Genomic DNA, 22,062 nt, shown 5'->3' with positions numbered 1-22,062 from the left:
AGCTTTGATTCTGGGGCTACTTCTTAAAAGCCCTTTCCACACTCCCATGATTCTTTGCCTTTTTTTTAATAAACCTGAAAGCATTTGCTTTATTTACACCTTTTATATATAGCTCCTATTTCCCTGACATGGATTGAAATCACCTTGAAAGTAAGGACTAATGTCTTATTTATCTTACTGACTGCCGTACTTGCAGGTGTCTGCCACTTCAGGTGTCCTAGTTGGTGTGCTGAAAACCTTCACAGATATACCACCAACTTCTCAACAGCATGTAAAATAAATTTTACTATATAACTAATGGTGCGTATAGTTACAGCAATGACTGCAGGTGAAACAGAGTTGAGTAGATGGTTCTGCACAATAAAAGGCAAGGTATAATTTGCTATAAGTAAGAAGCAGCTTGCCATGATAAAAAAACTGCATCAAAGAAAGATGATAAAAACTAATAGAAGAAATAACTGTTTTGGACAAGACTTGATTGAAACTGCTTTGTCATCTAAAGAAGTGGCAAAATGCATTTCTGGGCTGGATGAATTTTTTTTTTTTTTTAATTTTAAAAAGCACCTCGATGGGAAAGAATGAGAGAACAAGGAAAGCTAGACTGCCCTGCGAATCAAGACTGATTTGCAGTCTTTTTGGAGGCAGAGGAAGGGCTGGGGTCTGAGAGGTTTATGTAACTTCCCAATTTGTTTTTTCATTCCTGGGTAAACACATCTTTCCTTGTGTTTTTTCACTTTACTCTGTATAACTGTAACTTGGAGAAGAGGAGATACTGGCTACAGGGGTAGAGAGAGGTGGGTGGGCCTGAGCAAGGGACACCTAGACTGTGAGCAGGGAAGGACCCTTATTGGAGTCTTCATGTTTATTTTTTCCCTTGGTTTGTGGGAACGATTATAATTTGTACCTATATCTGAGACCTTTTCCCTTTATGTTATTACACCTTTAATTATATAAAACCTTCCAAAAGTTAGTTACACACAATGGCTTCCTTTTTTGTAGGGCCTGGAGAGTAGAAAACTGAGCTGCTCCCCCACGGGGGACATGTCATATTCAGAAAAGGTAGTAACCCCCGAGTGGTTCTGGGGATGTGGCCCCAGGCTCTGCCCCATTCCCATCTCCTTTGAATCACAGGGAGGCGAAAGGCAGCAAATGACATTTCCAGACTCCCTTGCGATGAGTTTGCACTGTAGTCCTGCCTGTGGCCCATGGGAGGGGGGGCCTAGAAGAAAGGTGGAAGGAGGACAAAGCCATTTTTCCTGCTGTGGCAGCACTCCTGGGCAGAAGCAGCAGCAAGCAGGCAAATCTAGGTGCCTGGGTTTCTGCGGAAGCGGTGCTTTGAGCAATGGTGAGCAGCATAGAACTTGTGGGCTCAGGAGTCAGCAGCAGTGGCCGCCGCAGCAGCATTGCTCAGCCCCAGTTCTCCTGGGGCACCAGTGGGCATGCAGGTGCATGGCTTCCTGCAGGGTGGTAGCCGCACGATGGCACCAGGGGTAGTGGCCACAGTGGCTCCCAGCAGCCTCAGCAACATAGGGATGAGAGGTTTATGTAACTTCCCAATTTGTTTTTTCATTCCTGGGTAAACACATCTTTCCTTGTGTTTTTTCACTTTACTCTGTATAACTGTGGTTAATTTTATATATCAACTTGACTGGGTCTTCAGGAGCCCAGATATTTAATCATTGTTCTGATGCTGTCTGTGAAGCTGTTTTTGGAGGAGACTAGAAGTTGAATCCATAAATTGAGTAAAGCACAGTGTTCTTTCCCGTGGGTGGGCCTCATCCACCCAGTTGATCCTCTAGATAGAACGAAATGGTTGATCTCCTGCAGTAAACATGCAACTCTTCCTGCTTGACTGCCTTGATATTGGAACTCATGCCATTGGCTCTCCTGGGTCTCCAGCTGACTGACTTCAGATCTCAGGACTTCTCAACCTCCATAACCACGGTGCCAATCTCTTACAATGAATCGTATATCTTCATGTTCATTTTCATGTTGGCTCTGTATTTCTGAAGAAACCCAACTAATATTTATTTTGCTACCAAGAAGTGGCTTTGCAACTGGGTAGTGGGTAGAGGCTAGAAGAGTTTTGAGGTGCATGCTAGAAAAATAATACATTGCCATGAACAGAATGTTGGTAGAAATATGGACATTAAAGGTCATTTTGAACACTGTGACAACTGTATACTTTCTTCCAGTTTTATTGCAATATAGTTGACAAATAATGTTGTGTTAAATTTAGGTTTACAACATAATGATTTTTATACATATGTAATATATAATATTTATAATATATGTAATTTTTAATATATAATATATATTGCAAAATGGTTACCACAATAAGTTTAGTCAATATTCATCACCTCATATAGTTATGTTTTTTCTTGTGATGAAAAATTTTAAGATCTACTCTCTACTACTTTTAAATATACAAAACAATATTGTTACATATAATAACCATGCTTTACATTATATCTCCAAGACCTATTTATATTATAACTGGAAGTTGGTACCTTTTGACCACCTTCACCCATTTTACCGAACCACCATGCCCACCTCTGGTAATCACCTATCTGTTCTCTGTATCTATAAATTTGTGTGGTTTTTTTTAGATTCCATATATAAGTGAGATTATACAGTATTTGTCTTTCTTTGTCTGACTCATTTCACTCAACATAATGACTCATGTCCATCCATGTTATCACAAATGGCAGCGTTTTCTTCTCTTTTATACATGTACCGCATTTTGTTTATCTGTATATTCAACTAGAATTCCATGTTTTGGCTATTGTACATAATGCTGCAGCGAACAGGGGTGTGTAGATATCTTTTCAAGAAAGTGATTTTGTTTTATTTACATATTAAACACAGAAGTGGAATTGCTCAGTCAGTTATATGGTAGTTTAAAACTTTTTCAGGAGCCTTAAGACTGTTTCCTACAGTGGCTACACCACTTTAACAGTCTCACCTAGAGAACACTAGGGTTCCCTATTCTCCACAACCTCAAGGCTATTGTTCTTATCCCTTAATGATGAAGGATTCTCACAAATAGGAGGTGATAATGATTGTATATATTTTTTTAATTTAATTTTATTTTTTTTAAACTTTATTTATTTATTCATTTTAAAGAGGGGAGAAAGAGAGAGAGAGAGAGAGAGAGAGAAGGGAGGAGCAGAAAGCATCAACTCCCATATGTGCCTTGACCAGGCAAGCCCAGGGCTTTGAACCAGCAACCTCAGCATTCCAGGTCAAAGCTTTATCCACTGCGCCACCACAGGTCAGGCTGATTGTGTATTTTTATAGACATTAAGACATTATATTCTGGGATTGTGGTATAATTATTGCTAATATGTGGTACATTTAGTCTCTTCAAGTTTGTTGCTCAAGATAGCTGGTTTTAAAAGTATCCTCTAACACTCAGAAAGATTGAGAGCCATGGTTTTCCAGAGTGGCCATTCAATAAACATTGACTCACTGACTTCTCAACATTATGTATTTAAAAGGTTTGAAAAAGAGATAACAGTTGAAAAATCAGTAATTTTTCCTGTTATCTAAAGAATGCTTAAATTTATGTCTTAGTACAATTGACATTTGTAGGAAACAATAATAAGTTATGTCACTCTGAAAAATAAAAAGAAATATAAAATATTATTAATTACAACATGTCTGCGGCATCATGGTGAGTAATTAAAAATGTCCTTCTTAAAAGTTGAATGATGGTCAAAAGGAACCTTTGAATTTAACTTAAAAGAGTTTAGGTTTATATTTTTATTGAATGAGGTATGTTGAGCATTATCAACTAATAAATTTTACTTAAAAGAAATAGAAGCTTAAAAGAGAAAAAGAAACACCAAATGACTGACAATCGTAGTTTATAGAGTTTATGCATTAATAGTTATAGTACAGCAGAAGACTTCTGGGGAACAGTAAGAAAAGAACCTTTAAAATGTTTTATATAGCTATTAAAATGACTGGCTACATAATCCTTCATTTTTAGAAAATATGATTTTATTTGTAAGCACTATAATAGCAATGATAAATAAAAGGCCTTTTCCAATTGGTAATACTTTTTGGTGTATCACTTTTTTTCTTATACATTTTTATTGCAGTATAATTCATATGCCATAAAATTGAGCTATCTAATGTATACAATTCAGTGGCTTTTAGTATATTCTCAAGGTTGAACACCCATTACCAGTATGTAATCCCAGAACATTTTTATCAGTTCACAGAGAAACCTATACTTACTAAAAGTAATTCCCCATTCCTCCAGCCCCCAGCAACCACGTCTATTTTCTGTCTTTATGGATTGCCTATTCTGGACATTTCATATAAATAGAATTCTATAATATCTCACTTTTTTATCTGGCTTCTTCTACTTAGTGTGTTGTAGAGTGTGTCAGGATGTTATTCTTTTACATGATTACATTACTTTTTTTTTTACTGATATTTCTCAGGCATCTCAGCTATTAGCCTAATTATGAAAAGTTTCTAGATGCTTTCCTAGGTGACTGCCTCATTCAGGATCCTTCTGGCTTACGCACCCATAGGAGCTGGACACCAACTCCCTGGTCTTTGAACAGTGCTAAGAACCTCCCTCTTAAAATTTATCTTCCTCCACCATATCATTCCATACCTATTCCCCCTGCAGTCTTTAAATCTCACCACTAAAAAACAATTACATTTGTCTTAACAAGTACTCTGTTTGAGAATACAAATATCTTTTAGAAGTATATTGAGCTATAATTAATTATCAGTTGATTAGGTCACTTTTATTACTCAAAGTAAGCTAATAGTGCTACTTAGAAACTGGAATTTTTAATACAGAGAGAAATAAGAATTATTTTGGAATAAGGTGCTTTTCTGAAGCAAAGGTGGTCTCTGAACACCTGATGAAAAGAAATGATGAGGTTTTTTTTTTTTCATTTTTCCGAAGCTGGAAACGGGGAGGCAGACAGACTCCTGCATGCGCCTGACCGGGATCCACCCGGCATGCCCACCAGGGGGCGATGCTCTGCCCCTCTGGGGCGTCTCTCTGTTGTGTCCAGAGCCACTCTAATGCCTAAGGCAGAGGCCACAGAGCCATCCCCAGCGCCCGGGCCATCTTTGCTCCAATGGAGTCTCGCTGCGGAAGGGGAAGAGAGAGACAGAGAGGAAGGAGAGGGGGAGGGGTGGAGAAGCAAATGGGTGCCTATCCTGTGTGCCCTGGCCGGGAATCGAACCTGGGACTCCTGCACTCTAGGCCGACGCTCTACCACTGAGCCAACTGGCCAGGGCCAAGAAATGATTAGTTTTTTAATTCTCCCAACAATCATGTATTGAATTCCTCGTCCAACAATGTCAACGGTTGCCCAGGTGTAGCCTGTAGTTAAGGAACACAGTCTTGTATGGGAGACAGGTATATAATTAAGTCTAATGCAAGGTATTGAGTGTTGGGATAAATGTGTCTTTAAAAAGCTATGAAAGCCCAAGGGAAGCTAAATCAGATTGAAGTGGGAAGGTCAAAGAAGCCTTCCTGGAAGAAGTTACATGAGAAGACTTTAGAACTAAGTGTATGTGAGCTAGATAAAGAACGGGGGAAAGCATTAGAAGCACAGGAAGCAACATGGTAAGAAGCTCAAGTGAAGGAAAACACAGGCTGTTTTCAGAGATGTCAAAAAGTGCACCAGGATGACCAAAGAGAAGGGAAGAGAAATAATGATAACTATTATCAAAATGAACTTTTCTATTATATGCTAGGCACTGTTGTAAGTGCTTTATATGCCTCATCTCATTCAATTCTCCCATAGCCTTGTCACAGAAGTTCTATTCACATCTCTGTTTTCAGATGGAGGAAACTGAGGCATAGAAAGGTTAAGTAACTTGCCTACATTCTCATCTCTAGGCAGTGGAGTATGATGCCAGGGTATTAACCTCTCTGCCATTGGATTATGATGGGCCTTGTGTGTTAAGTTGAAGAATTCGACCTTTTTCCTGAAATTGATGGGAGCTTGAGGGTTTTAAGCAGGAAAGTGACCTGATGTGAGCAGATTTACACTTTTAGTAAAATCCCTGTGGAGATTGGGTAGGAGGAAGGATTTGTGCAGTCTAGAGGCCAAGAGAGCAATAATTCATGCAAAAGGCATGAGGTCCTAAGATCATGATGGTGTAACAGGAGAGGAGAGGAGAGTCTACCGTATTTTTAGGAGGTAAAATCAGACCCTTAAAGGATGAACATAAAAGGAACAGAGTTTAGAATGACTGAAATAGTAGGTCATTGGGTGCATGATTGTGCCTTCAGCTGGGGGAAAAGAGAGAGAGTAAGGGATTTTGATTTATGTCGAGCATGATTTGATTGGGCAACTTTCAGATAGAAATGTCAAACCCAGTAAAGACCCTGCAGGTCTAGAGCCCAGCAGTGGGGTCTGAGCGGGTCTAAGGGAGTTGAAAGCACTTGGTCATAAGTGGTTGATGAAGGAAAGCAGAGACTTAATTTAAATATGGTCACCAAGGAAGACATATGTGGACAGAAGAGCACTGAACAAAACCAGGCTCTGGAAAGTGGTTGCGACCTCACTGAAGTGGGACTGAAAAGTGATTGGAGGAGGCAACAGACAGCTATGCTAGAGCGACTTCACAATGACGAAGGCAAGAGTTCGGAGGGATAGTGGGCAGCAGTGTTAAATGCCTCAGCAAGGCCCAATAAAACAAAGACATAAGCTGTTACTGAATTCAACAGTGTGAAGACAAATTATGACTTTATGGGGAGGTGTTTCAGAGACTGGAGTCAGAAAGTCAGGAGAGAAAGTCAGAGGGAGTCAGGAAAGGAAGCGAGAACCGCAGTTGAGAAGCATGGCTTCAAAGGGAAAGAAACCTGGAGGAGGAGTGACAAGAAGAGAAAGGGCAACGGAGTGTGCAGATTTGCTCTGACCACATCTAGTTCATGGGGAAATGTTCTAAACTACCTTTTCTAGAATTTTCTTAGCCCTCTGTTGCCTTTAGAGGGTAAAGGACCCTGATGAGATGGCAATGGGAGTCAGGAGGAGGCAAAGAAGACGTCCAGCTCCTCAAGGGTCAAGGCCAATTTGGAGATTTGTAGGCTTCTTGTAGACTTGGAATCACCCAGGGGTGAGAGCTGAGGTCCGCAGTGAGAGGCCTCCTTCCAGTGGGAACCGGGCTTCATGTAGCAAGCCTACATGCATTAAATCTACCTATGTGGGGTAGACTGTTCACTAAGGGTTCCCCTTATAGGGTTGCCTAACCAGGAAGCTGCTCCAAGGTCTTTCCAGGCCAATACAGACCACCTAAAGAGCCACTCCAAAAACCAGCACTGATAGAGCACCAGCATCAGCGCAGGCTAAGGACTCCAGCCACGAAATCTAACCGAAGAAACCTCCCCACACCAAGTGTACTACCTATCATGTAACTGAAATCTCTATTGCCTGCTGCTGCTGCTGGACGTTTTAATCACCTCATATTTATCCTAAAGGTGAGAGGGGGATCCCTGCTTTAGTGTTATAGGGATGGCCAAACACAGATGCCCAGGACAGATGAGGCGACAGTACTTCATCAGTTACACATCCTGGCAGCCCAGGAGAGGAGGACACATCACAGCACGCCATGTAAGGCCTCAGGAGGACGCACTTGGGAACAGAGTAAACAAACAGAGATGCTGGAAGGCAGCCTTGCAGTATAAAAAGGGAAAAGAGAGTCTGTGAAAGCATGAGATAGGCTTCTTTGCATAATTCTGCAGCAGGCAGGGAATTGAACCCCAAGGCTTTGGAATAAGTGGCACTGTGCCTGTTCCCCTTGCAAAAGGAGAGTTGACTGCCTAAGGACCTTACTCTGAGAGCAGGTTAGGGAGAAGAATTGGGATTAGGCCATATGAGGCCCTCACAATTTTACCAGATGACAAAACAGCACCTAAAATTTGGTCTTTACTTTAGGTCTTGCGCCATTGGGATGATGAACCAGATGCACCAGAATGCTCCTAACAGTTAGGTAGATAGAGGCTGTATGAGTCCATGTGGGCTGCTGTTAAGAAAACACTACAGGCTGGGGGGGCTTGTAAACAACAGACATTTGTTTCTCACATTCTGGAGTCCAACATCAAAGCACTAGTGGATTTGTGTCTGGTGAGAACCTGCTTTCTTTCTAATTTGGATTTGGCCACCTTCTCACTGTGTCCTCACATGGAAGAAGGGGAATAAAGAGCTCTCTGGAATCACTTTTATAAGGTCACTAATTCCATTCAAGGTCTCCTTCCTCATAACCTAATCACCACCCAAAGGTCTAACATCATCACACTGGGGGTTGGACAACAACATATAAATTTGGGGTGAGGGAGCACAAACATTTAGTCTATTGCAGAAGTGGATAATTGTAGGCAGAGAGCAGGCACTGAACTGAACAGAGTGACAGTTGATAATAATAATGTCTGCATTTGATTAAATATGTACCTGAGAGATGCTTAATTTTAAATCAGAAACTGAAAAATGAACTGCTCTGGACTGTTTTTTGATTGGACCAAATATCATTTCCCTGCTATACTGAGCATTAACAGAGCCTGTCAAAGAAAAGTATATGTCATCATAAAAGTAAAATGGGTTTTATGTTTCCACCAAGATGATTACTAACATCCAATTCATACTCACCTTGTTCACTGTTAATAGTCACAGAGGGGCTCACTATGGAGGAGGTTAGGGCACTTCCTGGGGAGTGAGAAAAGACCACTTGTCAAAAGCCTCATAGGTGACGTTACTTTTGGTGAATTTAGCAAGAGCCCCAGTCTGGCCCTCAGCCCTTTCGAACTTTCAGAGCTGAAAAGATGATTCATGGCAGTCTATTCACAACTGGCCTAGGTCATTTACAGTGTGAGCTATTTCGTCCCAGTTGCTGGAATGCACATATTATCCATCCTTCATTCCTTGGCTGGAATTAGGGGATGCAGGAAGATAAACTAACAATTGGAGTGTTGGTTAGTGAGCAGGAGGAAAGATTTCATTTGTCTGTGGAAAGGCCTGATTAATCATCTCGACTCCACTTAGAGAATGATTGGAAAGTACATCTTGGCCAGGGTGGGTGTTTCTGTATCATGATAAATACACACTGGCCAGGTTGCCTTCATACCGTCCTCCCTCCCTCCTCCTCCTCCTTCTTCTTCTCTTTTAAGTGAGGGGAGGGAAGGTAGAGAGACAGACTCCCACATGTGCCCCAGTTGGGATCCACCTGGCAACCCTTGTCTGGGACAGATGCCCAAATCAACCCATCTATCCTCAGCACCCGGGACCATGCTCAAACCAATCAAGCCACTGGCTGCAGGAGGAGAACAGAGAGGGAAGGGGGAGAGAATGGGGAAGAGAAGCAGATGGTCACTTCTCTTGTGTGCCCTGACCAAGAATTGAACCCGGGACGTCCACACACCAGGCTAACACTCGATCCACTAAGCAAACTGTCCAGGGCCATCCTTTCCTTCTTTAAGCTTTACATTAACCCATCTGGGATTAGTGTACCTTTTCTGGGCTGCCTTAGCTGCCCTGACCCTGTAGAGATCAGAGTGCATTGTGATTACCTGTTTGCTAGTGTCTCTCTCAGGACAGTAAAACCAGCAGGGAAGGAAAAAAAGGCTGCCATCTTGTTCATCTTGCTTCTGTTATTGATTCTAGACTACTTCCCTTAGGGCTTAGGCAAAAGCTCCTCCTCCATATTCTGCATCAACCTTCAAGTTATTCTGCCACAGTCCCAAAAATGTTCTGGCCTCTGGCTCTAGGTTTTCCTCTCCTCCTATAGTCCTGCTTTACTCAAGGAACTTCAGCTGCTCTGTGACTGACCCATGGAAGGTCTTCACCACCTGGTATAGCCTACATTACTTGAACCCACTTTCTTCACCACACCATGGACTTCCCCATCCTCTGGAACGGCTCTTCCAACTGGAAAGCAGGACCGGACTGAATGAAAGGCTGCCCTGGGAGCAGGGCTGAGATCGAAGAGAACGATGGTTAAGTAGAATTAGAAATCAGGTGTCCTGAAGGAGGAATTCAGTATGACAGCCTGAGGCATGGGCCCAATCACCCTGTTAACATTGGGGTCATATCTGCAAAGCTCCTTGAGGACTTAGGTCCTCTGCTTTGACTGGTTCCTTGCTTGGGGTGGTGAATGCAGGAGGGGTGAATTTGTTCTTAGGTTGCCTTTAAAATGCCTCTTCAAAAAAGAGATGCAAACTGGAGCCTTTGGTCAGATATAGAAATGTGTAGTTTGCTAAGGCTACCATTATAAAGTACCACCGATTGGAAGCATAATCAATAGAAATGTGTTTTTTACAGGTCTGTAGTCTGGATGTCCAAGATCAAGGTGTCATCAAGGTTGGTGTTCTCTGAGGGCCATAAATAAAGGGCATGTTCCAGGACTTCCTTCCATCTTTCCACCTCCTCCCCTGGCCACTTTCCTGCACATGTGTGCCCTGGTGTTTCTTCTACTTAAGGCTCCAGCCACATTGGATTAGGGCCCCACTTTATTGGTCTCATTTAACTGAATCACCTCTTTAAAGACTTTAACTTTAAATGTGGGTTACCATATGAGAAACTGAGGTTTGGGATTTCAACATATGAATTTGCTGAGGGGGAAGGGCACAATTCAACCTGTAACAATGAACAAGATTAGAATAAAGCAAGTGCTGAATAATTATTTATTGAATTTTTTTCTCACTTTTTCTAAACTGTGAAGTAAAGTAAGATTTTATAGAACAGACTGGGGCTCTGTTGTGAATATACTCCTCATAAACAAGTTTCTCAATGAAAGTATTGATGGGATAAATGAAGTCACAAAAATTTTTAATCAATATCAAAAGTTTAATAGCTTTGTGGATAAATATTGATATTGCATATCAAGAATTACCGGATCTGATAGGTAATTCTTCTTCTTTTTTTTTTTTTCTTTTTCCGTATTTTTCCGAAGCTGGAAACGGGGAGGCAGTCAGACAGACTCCCACATGCGCCGACCGCGATCCACCCGGCACGTCCACCAGGGGGCGATGCTCTGCCCATCTAGGGCGTTGCTCTGTTGCAACCAGAGCCCTTCTAGCGCCTGAGGCAGAGGCCATGGAGCCATCCTCAGTGCCCAGGCCATCTTTTGCTCCAATGGAGCCTTTGCTGCAGGAGGGGAAGAGAGAGACAGAGAGGAAGGAGAGGGGGAGGGGCGGAGAAGCAGATGGGCGCCTCTCCTGTGTTCCCTGGCCGGGAATCGAACCTGGACAACCAGCCAGGGCCAGGTAATTATTCTTAAAAATAATTTTTAAAGATTAGAAAAATTATCACTCTCATACAGATGTAAACAAACGTGTTAAAGTTCTTGCTTAACTTATTGATCAATGAGCTTATAAGCAATGCAAAGAAGAATCCAAAAGAATAGACACATTTCTAGATCAGGACTACTGAAATAAATTTGGAAATAAAAACAAAATGTTTTTCATAGGTTGGAGAGCTGGTCCCTCCATCGAGCAAAGATCACTTGCACGTCTACAGACAAGAATTATTTGGCAGAACTGTCAGCTATTTCCCATAGAATCAGAATCAAATACATGGAAGAACACTCTATAGACAATGCATAGTTTTTTTTATGGAAGCACAAAATTTTTCTTATAGTCTCAAAGACTCAGAAATTTTGATACTTCAAATTAAATAATATTGTGATAATGAGTTGTTAAAATATATTCAGAAAGATTCTGACTGATGAATTTCAGGCATGAATATCATGTCAATAGAGATTTTGGTGTTGTGGGAAGATGCTTTCTCATATCAAACTCCATAATATGGGATATAAAATCACATATAGGCCGTCTACCACCTACTCAACTTATTCAAGGAGTTTATTGTAGTACTGAGTTAGCATTATCCAAAATTGGGAATTTGTAGACCTCTGGTTTTATTAGAATTTTGTTAGGGAATTTATTAGCTGGAAGACAGTGCATTAATGGATAAACTGTCTGATAGCTTTACTACTCTTTTTCTATAAATAAATTCCTTCTGGAGTCCAACATAAGTGGATACATGTTAATAAATATATTTTAAACACTCAAATACAATCACCTGGAATTTATCCTTGTGGAGGATAATATTTTTCATCTTTTTCCCAGTTTTGGTCTCTTGATCAGAAATAAGACACTGAAAACAACTCTCCTTCAGGTCACTGTCCAGTTTTGTTTTTAATTGTTTCCCTTCAGGGTAAAATACCTGGCCCTGTATACAAGAGCATTCTAATTATAAAGTACAACTTACATTGGTAAATTAAAATCAGCAAGAATATCAACTCACATTAAAATATTTACTAATCTGACAACTGGTCTATAATAGTGAAACTTTGCTCTGATATTTTTACATCCCAAGGAGTCTGAACAAATTATTTCTCAGGTGTTTGATAGATTGGATTGATTACCTTCCTCTTTTAGTGCCAAACATGTCAGCTTCATTTATTTATGCATCATTGGTTATAAGCAAAGGCACCTGATCATTGGCAGAACCCACATATTTGTTGGAAGTCAGCATTCCATTTTCCCAAGCTCTGGGTAACTTGAGAAAAACACACTTCATTGAAAAGTTTGGGCATTAGAGCCAGCCAGAAACATTTATTCTACCGCCATCAATGCTAGCCACCATGGGGATGATCTCTGACTGCGGAATGGCAAACACATGTCTCTGTACCACCGTTCAACATTGACACTTCAACACAGCGCTTTCTCTGCTGACCCAGGAATAGCCTTACAATCTGTAGTCCAGTGCTCAGGGCAGCCACCACTAGTGAATTAGAGTTGGCATGCAATTTAGAAATTATTAGTCATTGTTACTCCATCTCTTGTTTTTGAGTTTCAGTCTCCTGTGAATGCCGTGAAATAGGCAATGGCTAACAGGATCAAATATTGTTCTTCCAAAAGGCACAGAAGGGGAGCCCTCAGGCAGAGCCCAGGCTACTGCAGGCAGGTTTTGTTTGGTCTAATTCAATAGTGATTTGTTTGTTTGTTGTTGTTGTTTTTAATTACTGGCTGACAATGTTAAGATATCAGGAAATTTGATACAAATGCTCGAGTTCCTGTCTTTTAAAATCTGACATGGCAACGGTGGACTCTTATTGCCTGCCGCACTGCCACCACTGGCGGGATCTGAGCATTGGCTCTCGCCTCTAAAGCTACGGAAGCTGACCAGTTTGCTGTGGATCCCACTCATCCAACTTGGCTCATTGACATGATGTACTGTGATACACACCCCTTCCTTGCTCTATGGGATATCACCTTTGTCTTTCACTCTGTTTGATCTCAGGAAATTTTCAGACTGGGAGGTATGGTGGTGGGATCTGTAGGTTACTTTGTGGTGCAAAGGTGGCATTGAAGGTAAAGAATGAGAGTGATGGGAACTCTTGTAAGTTACCTGCTTCCTCTGTGGTTCAGGCTGTCGAAGTAGGTAGTACACGCACTGCCCAGCCAGCCTGGGAGTCCAGAAGGCCAAGGTGCCCTCAGGTGCTGAGCCGTTTCATTCTGCCCAGACTGGCAGGAGGCCTGCAGCCTTGCAGCTGTCAATAAGATGTCACCGCTAAGCAATTAAAGACACAGCAGTTGGGAGGGGAGAGAAAATCCAAACAAATCCCAAAAGTGTTTTATTATAGTCTACACATTTAGAAGAAACAGATGCTGTTCAAATAAACCTGCCTAAACTGCAAGCGAAGTTAAAGGAGGCTTGTAAAACCCTCTGTGTACTAAGGAGTTAAGACAACTCAGTGAGCTCAGATGCAGTAAGGACCAAGAAAGCTTAAGAAAATGAGAAACCTTGTATTTTATTTTTACTTTTATTTTTTATTGAATTTATTGGGGGTAACATTGATTAATCAAATTACATAGGCTTCAGGTGTACAATCCTATAATACAGGGGTCCCCAAACTACGGCCCGCGGGCCGCATGCGGCCCCCTGAGGCCATTTATCCAGCTCCCGCTGCACTTCTGGAAGGGGCACCTCTTTCATTGGTGGTCAGTGAGAGGAGCATAGTTCCCATTGAAATACTGGTCAGTTTATTGATTTAAATTTACTTGTTCTTTATTTTAAATATTGTATTTGTTCCCGTTTTGTTTTTTTACTTTAAAATAAGGCATGTGCAGTGTGCATAGGGATTTGTTCATAGTTTTTTTTATAGTCCAGCCCTCCAACGGTCTGAGGGACAGTGAACTGGCCCCCTGTGTAAAAAGTTTGGGAACCCTTGCTATAATACATCATCTGTATATTATATTGTGTGTTTACCACCCCAAATCAAGTCTCCTGTCATCATTTAACACCCCCACACACCCTTTACCCTCTTTCACCTCTCCCCACCTCCCTTTTCTTCCGGCAATCACTACATTGTTGTTTGTGTTTATGTTTTTTTTTCTTTGCTCAGTCCCTTCGCGTTTCACCCAGTCTCCAGACCCCCATATCCTCTGACAGCTCAGTCCGTTCTCTGCACCCATAATCTGTTTCCTGTCAGACTCTGCGTGGCGTCTCCAAGTTCTCCCACTCAGATCTCCCTTTCCTTTTTAATTTTTTTCTCCTTGCTCTTCTGGCTGTCTAATATATATGTTTAGCTTCCTCATCTTGTTTAGAGTGGGCATAACTTCCATTTCACCAACCGAACAGGGAGACAAGGTGTGGTCCTTGTTGTTACTGATACATCTCAGATACAGATATGTTATGATTTCTTAGTGGTTTGGACTCGCAAGGAATAAGACACATCAGATGAAAGTAGTACGAGCAGAGGGCTGAAACTCAGAAGGTGGAATCAGCCCTGAGAAACTGCGCCACTGCATATTTATTGAGTTCCAAAAGCTGCAGCTCAGCAGATAAAACTAGAAAGCCTTTTTTCCCATCCTTACCATCCCCAATCCTGCACGTCTACTGTTTCCTTCATGATCAAGGACACGAGAAGAGTCAGAATCTCAGAGCTTATCAATCATAAAGGACATCTGGTTCCTGAAGGCATTTCTCCAAGAATCTCGTGTACTTGCATTCAAGTGACCGCAGGCCAGTCTCCTGTTATGGTTAATGCACTCCAAGATCTCTTGTTTCCAAGTAACCCCTGCTCTGAAGTTAACTACCGTTTACATTTGTGCAGGGTCTGTCCTTTCATATCCTCCTTTTTTGTTTAGCTTGCACTTTCTGTAGCATAAGAGATAACATGGCAGATTGCTGCTCTATTTGGCATTGACGCTAATTTCCTCTTCTTCTGACTATATATAATAAAAGAAATATAAAGTAAATGATTAGTATAATGCCTCCTACAGTTCCTCCAAAAATCCTAAACTGTTTAAGAGGATTCAAATTACTGATTCCTTCAGAAATAGCACTTAATAAACTTTCTCCATCAATCAATTTCAACTGATCCTTAACAGTAGTGTCAATATGCTTTTGTAAATCTAAGATTTCCATAGTTAAGTTTACATGATTTAACAAGTGTTTTTTAACATTTTCCCAAGGGAAATGAGTATGATTAGAAGGATGATTTCTCCAGACTTCTCCTTTCCATGCAGACATATGTTTAAGTGCCATGGCTATTCTCCATAAATGATGTTGTATAGGACCAAATTTTATGTGAAGAACTGGAGGTGACATCCCTCCTCCATGCCATATGATAGTATGATTACCTTGACCATCAGCTGTAACTGAACCATTGTTCTTATGCCACCTTAAATCAGCACCCTGACCTTTTACTCGGGCGGAACCACGAGGGCTCCAATCTATGATGTTTCCATAGGAAATATTAAGTAAAACCTGAGCAATTTCATCTCTGCAATTTTCCCAATGTACCTATTCACTTAGCTAATTAACAATTGCAGTGTGACAAGGTGGTAAATCAGGTGGAGGTTCAGGATCATGTACAGATGTATTACCTTCAAATCCATATTCTTGTAACAAAACAAACGTTTTTTTCTTCTCCTTTACTGTTATTTTTTACAATAGTCAAGCTTGAGTTTCTATTTTTAAACAATGTGGCTCATATCCTATACATATAGGTAATCCCTCAACTCCTGTTGTATAATTTTCTAATCTTATTTCTTCTTTTGAAGGTACTAAGGGGCCTCTATTATCAAAAGGTCCTGGAAGCCAATTAGAATCATTAACAAAAATAAGAATAGCACTGTCTTCCCGATGAATAGCTCTACTTATTAGAGGATTAGGGATGTATACCCAGTAACTAAAATTTTCAGCCGTATTTACCAGAATTATTACCAAGGCAATCATTGCTAAGAACAGATTAGTAGCATTTTGTTCTTTTCCAGTAGCTTGTAGCATCTTTCTACCCTCAAAGATCAGCTTTTTAAGTTGATCCCAACTTGGTATTTTAGCCTTCTCAGTACTAGGCAGCAGCACCATTCAGGTTCTTCTTCCAAAGTTTAATGCTTCAATCTCGGCAATGGGCGGATATGGAGAGAATCTATTTCTCTTACTCATGTTGTTAGTTTAATTCAGTGGGCAGAAATCTAAAGGACTTTGCCAGATTCTGAAATGACACAAGCAAACCCTTTTCCCCAATGTTGCACTACACCAGGTACCCATTGATCCAACTCATTTTTTTTAAACTTTATTTATTCATTTTAGAGAGGAGAGAGAGAGAGAGAGAGAGAGAGAGAGAGAGAGAGAGAGAGAAGGGAGGAGCAGAAAGCATCAACTCCCATATGTGCCTTGACCAGGCAAGCCCAGGGTTTTGAACCAGCGACCTCAGCGTTCCAGGTTGAAGCTTTATCCACTGCGCCACCACAGGTCAGGCGATCCAACTCATTTTTATAATGCATAGGTTAATTAATCTTAGAACTACTATTTTTTGTCCAATATCTGTCTGTAATAGTCAAATTATCCTCTCCTGTATTTAAGAAATTTAAAGTAAATAAAGCTTTGTGTAACATAATTGTAGGGGATAATCTTCTTCCTTCTCCCCCTTTTGTTTAAGTAACATATTTTTCAGAGTGCAATCACTGAGCTCAATAATTGCCTGATCTTGTTGATTATATGGAATTCCAGTAATATGGTTAATATTCCAAAATGCTAACTAAGAATTGTTGAAACCTAACAGATGTATAGGCAGGACTTTTGTTAGTTTTAATTGCTTTAGGAATGCCCATAACATTAAAAGCTTTTTATAAGATATTGAATGACACAATCAGCCTTTTCTCCAGGCAAAGGTGTGGCCCATCGAAAGGAAGAATAGGTATCAATAGAACAGTATACATAAGATAGTTTTCCAAAGGAAGAAATATGAGTTACATCTATTTGCTACAGTTAATTACTGTGCTGTCCTCTAAGATTCATTCCTCCTGGTAATGGAGGACTGTTTATAATACTGCACTGAGGCCATTTTCTAACAATAATTTGAGCCTCTCGCTTGGTTATCTTAAATTTTTGCATTAAACCTTTTCCATTTGTATGGGTCTCTGCATGAAATTTAGTGGCTATCTCTATTGATACAATGAGTAATTGATCAATTTTATTATTTGCAGTAGACATAGGATCTGGTAAAGCTGTACGAAAATGAATGCGAGTTATATAGATAGGCGAATTTCATTCCCACAATAGAAGTTGTAACTCTTGAAACAATTTGTGTAATTCAGAACCATCATTTGAAATGTAAACAATTTCTATATGTTTAACTGTATGTTCTACATATTGTGAATCAGTAACAATGTTAATAGGGCAAGGAAAATCATTAAGTAATAATACAGCATAACTCTGCCTGTTGAACTGATGTATATGAAGTTTTTATTACTTTTGTCACTAGTCCAGTGTATTCAGCTATACCTGATTTATTTGCATCAGTATAAAAAGTAGAAGCCTTTTGAATTGGCTGAGCTGATACTTTAGTCGGCAAAATCCATTGTGTTCTTTTTAGAAATTGAATTCTTTTATCTGTAGGATACTGATTGTTCATGGTACCAAAATTATCAGCTAATACAATTTGCCAATAAATATTTAACTTCCAGTTGTCTGAAATCTGATTACATGTTAAAGGTACAATAATTTTATTTGGATCATTTCCAGTCAGTTGTCTTATCCTAAGTCTACTTTTAGTAATTAAAGTACAGATTTTCTCTAAATAAGTACATAATTTCTTTTGAGTCTTATGTGGCAGAAATTGCCATTCAAATATCTTTTTTTTCTTGCCATATGATGCCAGAAGGAGAATGTTCTGAGGGAAAAATAATGAATTGAATAGGTTGATGTGTATTAATTTGATCTAAATAAGCAGTATGCATAATCTTTTCAATAAGTGATAGCTCTTGTTTTGCTATTTCTGTTAAGTGTCTAGGACTGTTTAAATCAGAATCTCCTTGAAGAATATTAAATAAATTTATTAGTGCAAAGTAGAGATTCCTAGGGAGAGTCTCAACCAGTTAATATCACCCAATAATTTTTGAAAGTCATTTAAGGTTTTTAAGCAGTCAGTTTATAAATTGACTTTCTGAGGAATAATTCTTTGATTTTCAATTATATGCCCTAAATACTTAAAAGGACAAGATGTTTGAATTTTGTCCTCAACTATGATTAGACCATACTGATTCAAGGTTTTAGAAGCATCTTTAAAGAGATCAAAATGTCAGCATTATTTTCACAAACTATCAATATATCATTCATATAATGGATTATCAAAGATTGAGAATATTTCTGACAAATTTTCTCTAAAGGTTGATTTACATAATTTTGACACAATGTCGGGCTATTCAGCATTCCTTGTGGAAGCACTTTCCATTGCTGTCTTTTGGTAAGAGATATATTATTTAATATTAATATATAAAAAGCAAATTTTTCTCTATCTTGTGGTTGTAAAGAAATAGTAAACAAACAGTCTTTTAAATCTATAATAATTATAGACCATCTTTCTGAAATCATGCTTGGCTGAGGAAGACCTGGTTGTAAGGGCCCCATAGTTTGAATTACTGAATTAACTTGACAAAGATCAGTAAGCATTCTCCATTTCCCAGATTTTTTCTTTATTACAAAGACTGGAGAATTCCAAGGACTTTGTGATTCTTCTATATGTCCTAATTCTAATTGCATTTGTACCAATTGATGTAAAGCTTCAAGCTTCTCTTCTTTTAGTGGCCACTTCTCAACCCATATAGGTTTTTTACTTAACCATTATCAATATCAGACATTACCAGACAAGCTAGAGGCCGTGAGGATTCAGAGTCAGACTGTAATGGTTGCAAAGCCAAAGAAATTGAATTACAAAGAAACCAAACAGAAAGAGGAATAGTATCTCCTTGTTGATGAGCTTGCCATAAAGCTCTCATTACATATTTCCATGTTTTCAAAGTTAAAGCAGCCTTTCCTTGTGCTGAAACCAATAACAATGCTTCCTAACATTTTTAAAAAGTAAATTAAAATTCTTATCTTTAACAGTTATACTGGACCCTTTTAACAATGCTTGTAGTATTTTTATATATTGGGTCTCTACTGATGGGGAATTCCCCATGACTCTGCCTAAGATATCCTGAAGGTTTCACTTACCACCGAGTGAACTTTTTCCCCTTCAATTTGATGATCCTGAGACTGCAAACTCTCTCCTTTTCGAGCCCCACGTTGGGTGCCAGATGTTACGATTTCTTTACGGTTCGGACTCACAAGGAATAAGACACATCAGATGAAAGTAGTACAAGCAGAGGGCTGAAATTCATAAGGTGGAATTAGCCCCGAAAACCTTCACCACTGCATATTTATTGAGTTCCAAAAGCCACAGCTCAGCAGATAAAATTAGAACGCTACAAAAGTCTTTTTTCCCATCCGTACCATCCCCAATCCTGCACATCTACTGCTTCCTTCATGATCAAGAACACGAGAAGAGTCAGAGTCTCAGAGCTTATCAGTCATAAAGGACATCTGGTTCCTGAAGGCATTTCTCCAAGAATCCTGTGTACTTGCATTCAAGTAACCCCAGGCCAGTCTCCTGTTATGGTTAATGCACTCCAAGATCTCTTGTCTCAAAGTAACCCCTGCTCTGAAGTTAACTACCATTCATATTTGTGCAGGGTCTTTCCCTTCACAGATAGGCAGTATGAAGTGAGCGCCCGCAAGAACTTGTAGCCTGGGGTGCAGGCACCTTGCACACAGTACAGGCACAGCACCAGGTCTCACAGCCTGTGAGAGGTTCTGCCAGGGTTCCCAGACTTATGCATTTTGGAAAAAGCAAGAGTCAGGAATGATAGTATAATATCCCCAATCTCTCAAATTTCATCATTGAGAAGTCAAGAAAGTTTATATTATGGGGAGGATGTACATTCTCATGCAGTTTTTAAGCAAACTGTTTCTTTATTGTGAAGAGGGAGGCCTTAAGTTATGCAAATGCAAGAAAAGACTTCTTGAAATAGAGGTGTGGGTCAAAGGTGCTTCCATGGCATTGAGGAGGAGAATGTGATGGGCGCAAAGGTCTACTTTCTCTGCTTAAAGGAGAGAGAGACAGGAGGTCTTTTGTGAAAGGGGAAATAAAGCATAAAACACATCAAAATATGGGGGTGGCCCATTTTAACCTCTGGAATAGGGCCTATATCCTATTGTCTCTCCAACTATTTTCTGAATTTTAATGAAATGGAAAGCCAGTCAGTGACACAACAGAACATATTTTATATCCCAGTGCATACATGGCTAGGTAGCTAGGGGTTGAAGCTGCACCGCTGGTAAGGCTCAAGGGTAGGATTGAACTTGTTCAGGAACATTGCTTAACTTCAGTAACTGCATCTCCCAGCACCAAGGCAAGGGCCAGCCTCTGTACTGGGCTGTGGCTAAGGAAAGTTGCTAGATTGAAAAAGACTGCCTCACAGAATTCCTATGTGGGGTGATTTCTGAACCTGAGTTATTTTATACTCTAGTTCATTACCATTTAGTGTCCAAACCTTCAGTATAAGGCATCTGGGAGGACTGAAAAATATTTTTAAAATGAGATGTTCATCTATTTTAATACTCTGTTCAGTGATTATCATAAGAGGTTAACAAGAAATGTAATCAAGTGCAACTATAAAAAGAAATTACTGAATTTTGGTGGGATAAACCTATGACATTCTGGAAATATGATACAGTAGAGGGAGTAACTTATTTCCTTTTACAGTAAATTGTGTCAGCTAAAAAGGAAAAATGACAGAATCTGATAATTCAAATTTGAAAAGTGACACATTTTCAAACTCCATGACCACTGAATAGGCATTGCAGCATCAAAGGGGTAAGAGAGTCACCTGGAGAAGTAACCTGTGACGCTGGAAATAAAAAGACTGACCTATAACGTATGCATGAGCCGATACCCACTATTCTTAAGAAGAAATAACAGTAGAAACTGATAGATACATGAATTCCAAACTGCCCTCTTGATGTTCCGCTAATCTGTCAGACCTCACCCTTACTGGACTATTGACCCTGAGACAGAGGAATTCCAAAAAAGATGACAACCCGCCCCAAGGAGGGGCTCCGGACACACCAGGACTTTTGATTCAACACCCACATGCTCGAAGCTCCCCAAGGAGGAGAATACTGGACATACCAGGACTTTTGCCTCAGTATCCCCTCAGGCTCTCCCAAACACTATATAACTCGCCCCTAGTCTGTAACTGGTGCTCTTCTCCTCAGGGAGAAGTGCCCGGCAGGGTTTCTTTCTTCCTTTCAATAAAGCCTGTTACTCTGGTCTTTCGGACTCCCATGGATTCTAACATTTGGTGCCGAAACCCGGGACAGGGTACTAACTGCCTGGACGATCCCTCTTTGCTGATCCCTCTTTGCCATTCAAACTTACAACCAGGGAAGCAATGGGCGGCAGCAGCTTGTCTGGGCTTACTCCCTGATTCTGTTTGGATGTGTAATTGTAGGTCAATTGGCCGGCAGTCTAACCCTGTCCTGAACCCCTGCTGGACCAGAAGGTAAGGAGTTTCTCCCTTCCCCTTCCCCAGATGGCCTCTAAATTTCTCTCTAAAAACACCCCTTTCTGGTCGGACGGTTTTCTCTGACAGGCCTCACGTTTTGAGGGGTTTGACTTTCAGTCTCAGTGGACTGCACGGAAGACTAGGCGCCTAGCCAAACCTCTCCACTCTCTAGGACTTCTTGT

At 40.3% G+C, this 22,062-nt stretch overlaps 1 non-coding gene across 1 annotated transcript; it reads right to left on the bottom strand.

Moving 5' to 3' along the window:
- Positions 1 to 5,198: 5,198 nt before the first annotated feature.
- Positions 5,199 to 5,274, bottom strand: TRNAS-AGA (transfer RNA serine (anticodon AGA)). The gene has a single exon. It is a non-coding gene; the product is annotated as a tRNA-Ser (tRNA).
- Positions 5,275 to 22,062: the final 16,788 nt, after the last annotated feature.

Source organism: Saccopteryx bilineata, chromosome 6 (assembly GCF_036850765.1).
Source record: "Saccopteryx bilineata isolate mSacBil1 chromosome 6, mSacBil1_pri_phased_curated, whole genome shotgun sequence".
Lineage (NCBI taxonomy): Eukaryota > Metazoa > Chordata > Mammalia > Chiroptera > Emballonuridae > Saccopteryx > Saccopteryx bilineata.
The sequence above is the reverse complement of the archived record's forward strand: the minus strand, read 5'-3'. Positions and strand labels throughout refer to the sequence as shown.